Source organism: Chiloscyllium plagiosum, chromosome 11, assembly GCF_004010195.1.
Source record: "Chiloscyllium plagiosum isolate BGI_BamShark_2017 chromosome 11, ASM401019v2, whole genome shotgun sequence".
Classification (NCBI taxonomy): Eukaryota; Metazoa; Chordata; class Chondrichthyes; order Orectolobiformes; family Hemiscylliidae; genus Chiloscyllium; species Chiloscyllium plagiosum.
In genome coordinates this window covers 19,164,077-19,168,466 of record NC_057720.1, presented here as the reverse complement: position 1 = coordinate 19,168,466, position 4,390 = coordinate 19,164,077, and the positions used below count along the sequence as shown (strand labels likewise).

General features: G+C 45.2%; 1 protein-coding gene across 4 annotated transcripts in view; it reads right to left on the bottom strand.

The window, feature by feature from the left end:
- Positions 1-4,390, bottom strand: part of fnbp1l (formin binding protein 1-like) — a 201,806-nt gene that overhangs the window by 51,960 nt on the left and 145,456 nt on the right. The gene's annotated exons all lie outside the window — the stretch shown is intronic.

The window sequence follows — 4,390 nt, the reverse complement described above, 5'->3', positions numbered from 1 at the left end:
TTCAGGCAGCATCCGAGGAGCAGCGAAATCGACGTTTCGGGCAAAAGCCCTTCATCAGGAATAAAGGCAGAGAGCCTGAAGCGTGGAGAGATAAGCTAGAGGAGGGTGGGGGTGGGGAGCAAGTAGCATAGAGTACTGTAGGGGAGGGGATGAAGGTGATAGGTCAGGGAGGAGAGGGTGGAGTGGATAGGTGGAAAAGGAGATAGGCAGGTAGGACAACTCCTGACAAGTCATGGGGACAGTGCTGAGCTGGAAGTTTGGAACTGGGGTGAGGTGGGGGAAGGGGAAATGAGGAAGCTGTTGAAGTCCACATTGATGCCCTGGGGTTGAAGTGTTCCGAGGCGGAAGATGAGGCGTTCTTCCTCCAGGCGTCTGGTGGTGAGGGAGCGGCAGTGAAGAAGGCCCAGGACCTCCATGTCCTCGGCAGAGTGGGAGGGGGAGTTGAAATGTTGGGCCATGGGGCGGTGTGGTTGATTGGTGCAGGTGCCCCGGAGATGTTCGCTAAAGCGCTCTGCTGGGAGGCGATTTGGTTTGGGCGAAGTCTTCATAAGATGGGTAAAGGTTCTCTACGGTGTATCTCTCTCGACGGTCATTACCAACAGGGTATGATCAAGCAATTTTAATATTTTTAGGGGCAGCCAGCAGGGCTGTCCCCTTTCCCCATTGCTTTTTACGTTGGTAATTGAACCACTGGCGGAGGCCATTTATGGGGATCCCAATATATCAGCTCCAGAAGTGGGGTCAAAATTACACAAGATTCCGTTGTGTGCAGACGATGTCCTAATTTCTTTGACAAACCCAGCAGTTTCAGTGCCTTGCCTGACACAATGCATTCGCACGTTTGGCGCTTTTTCGGGGTATAAGATTAATTTTGCTAAATCAGAGGCTATGCCTATGGGTGGTGTAATGAAGGAGCGAGCTCTTGAGGGGGACTATAGATTCCCATTTAGGTGCTCACGGGGGGGGGGCGGGGGGGGGGGGGGGGGGGTGTATTTGGGCATATTCATTACTCCAGTTCTGGATTGGCTGTTCAAAGCCAATTTTACATAATTATTTGGAAAAACTAAACAAGATCTTCAAAGATGGGAGGCATTCCAGTCTCGTGGTTGGGTCGGATAGCGCTTATTAAGATGAATATTCTCCCTCGTTTGCTATATCCTATACAGATGCTTCCCCTGATTTTCAATAAGCAAACTCTCAGGAGACTGAACGGCTGGTTCAGCTCCTTTATTTGGCATCGTAAGTGGCCCCTCATTAAATTAGCCAAACTGCAGTTGCCTCACAGATCAGGGGGAGCGGACCTACCAGACATTAAAAATTTCCAATTAAGCTCGCTTTTGACCTACATGAGTGATTGGGTTTGTGGAAATCCTCTTTCAATATGGCTAGATATCGAAGCCTCCAAGGCAAGGTGCTCCCTTACCAGTTTGGACAAGATGAGGACAGTTAGGGAATATTGCCATAACCCAATAGTCATCAACACTGTTAAAGCATGGAGGGCAATTTGGCAGAGGGAAGGCAATATTGGCAAAACATCTCTGTTTACACCTCGAGTGGGTATGCCAGGTTTTCAACTGGGTATGATAGACTCAGGATTTAAACATTGGGCAGCTAGGGGTGTGTCTTGCATTGGCAATTTATTTGAGGGAGACGTAATGATGTCCTTCGATCAGTTAGTATGGAAGTATGAGATATCTAATAGAGACCTCTTTTGTTTTTTTCAAGTTAGGGATTTTATTCAAAAAAAGACCACACTTTTGACAGATCCCTGCAAATCAGACATAGAGAGGGGGATGCCAAGGGCTAAGAGTATACACTCTGTCAGTACTTTATATCATCAATTTGGGAGTGCCATCTCAGGTGAATATGATCGTCTCTGCAAGATGTGGGAGAGAGAGCTGGGTGTTGAAGTTTCCTCAGAGGCATGGGAGGATATTTGAAAGAATGCAAGGAAAATATCAATTTGCAATAGGCCCCATGCTTTACAGTTGAAGATTCTCCACAGGGTCCACTTAGCTCTAGGACGTTTGCCAAAATTTAAACTGGGGTATCTTCAGCATGTCCCAAGTGCAAGGTCACTCTTCCCCATTGTCTTTGGTCTTGCGATAGGCTTCAAACATATTGGAGTGCTGTGGTGGGCGCAATGGAGAGGAGAGGATTTTGGTATAAGGGTGGAGAAGGACACTATTTTTTTGGACCATTGGATTCTCTTTTCGGGTGGACGTGACCTCCACAAGGAGGACGGTTCGCACCTAAATTGGAAGGGGACTAATATACTGGCAGGGTGCTAGAGCTGCTCGGGAGGATTTAAACTAGTAAGGTGGGGGGGGTGGGACCAAAGGAGATAGTGAGGATAGAGACTGGTACAGTTGAGAACAGAAGCGAGTCAAACAGTCAGGGCAGGCAGGGACAAGATAGGACTAATATATTAACTGCATTTATTTCAATGCAAGGGGCATAACAGATGAACTCAGGGCATGGTTAGGAACATGGGACTGGGATAGCATAGCAATTACAGAAACGTGGCTCAAGGATGGGCAGGTCTGGCAGCTTAATGTTTCAGGATACAAATGCTATAGGAAGGCATTTTTGATAAAGAATAGCATTACAGCTGTGTTGAGGATATTCCGGGAAATACATCCAGGGAAGTTATTTGGGTGGAACTGAGAAATAAGAAAGGGATGATCACCTTATTGGGATCGTATTATAGACCCCCTAATAGTCAGAGGGAAATTGAGAAACAAACTTGTAAGGAGATCTCAGCTATCTGTAACAATAATAGGGTGGTTATGGGAAGGGATTTTAACTTTCCAAACATAGACTGGGACTGCGATAGTGTTAAAAGTTTAGATGGAGAGGAATTTGTTAAGTGTGTACAAGAAAATTTTCTGGATCAGTATGTGGATGTACCTACTAGAGAAGGTGCAAAACTTGACCTACTCTTGGGAAATAAGGCAGGGCAGGTGACTGAGGTGTCCGTGGGAGAGCACTTTGTGGCCAGCGACCATAATTCTATTAGTTTTAAAATAGTGATAGAAAAGGATAGACCAGATCTAAAAGTTGAAGTTCTAAATTGGAGAAAGGCCAATTTTGTCTGTATTAGGCAAGAACTTTCAAAAGTTAATTGGGGGCAGATGTTCGCAGGTAAAGGGACGGCTGGAAAATGGGAGGCCTTCAGAAATGAGATAACAAGAATCTAGAGAAAGTATATTCCTGTTAAGGTGAAAGGAAAGGCTGGTACATGTAAAGAATGCTGGATGACTAAAGAAATTGAGGGTTTGGTTAAGAAAAAAGAGGAAGTATATGTAAGGTATAGACAGGATAGATCGAGTGAATCCTTAGAAGAGTATAAAGGAAGTAGGAGTATACTTAAGATGGAAATCAGGAGGGCAAAAAGGGGACATGAGATAGCTTTGGCAAATACAATGAAGGAGAATCCAAAGAGTTTTTACAAATACATTAAGGACAAGAGGGTAACTGGGGAGAGAATAGGGCCCCTCAGAAATCAGCAAGGCGGCCTTTATGTGGAGCCGCAGAAAATGGGGGAAGATACGAAACGAGTATTTTGCATCAGTATTTACAGTGGAAAAGGATATGCAAGATATAGAAAGTAGCAAAATATATGGTGACACCTTGCAAAATGTTCATATTACAGAGGAGGAAGTGCTGGATGTCTTGAAATGCATAAAGGTGGATAAATCCCCAGGACCTGATCAGGTGTACCCTAGAACACGGTGGGAAGCTAGAAAAGTGATTGCTGGGCCTGATGCTGAGATATTTGTATCATCAATAGTCACAGGTGAGGTGCTGGAAGACTGGAGGTTGGCTAACATGGTGCCACTGTTTAAGAAGAGTGGCAAGGACAAGACAGGGAACTATAGACCAGTGAGCCTAATGTTGGTGGTGGGCAAGTTGTTGGAGGGAATCCTGAAGGACAGGATGTACATGTATTTGGAAAGGCAAGGACTGATTAGGGATAGTCAACACAGCTTTGTGTGAGGGAGATCATGTCTCACAAATTTGATTTGAGTTTTTTTGAAGATGTAACAAAGAGGATTGATGAGAGCAGAGCGGTAGATGTGATCTATATGGACTTCAGTAAAGCGTTCGACAAGGTTCCCCATAGCAAGGTTAGATCTCATGGAATACAGGGAGAACTAGCCATTTGGATACAGAACTGGCTCAAAGGTAGAAGACAGAGGGTGGTTGTGGTGGGTTGTTTTTCAGACTGGAGGCCTGTGACCAGTGGAGTGCCACAAGGATGGGTGCTGGGTCCTCTACTTTTTGTCATTTACATTAATGATTTGGATGCGAGCATAAGAAGTATAGTTAGTAAGTTTGCAGATGACACCAAAATTGGAGGTGTAGTGGACAGCGAAGAGGGTTACCC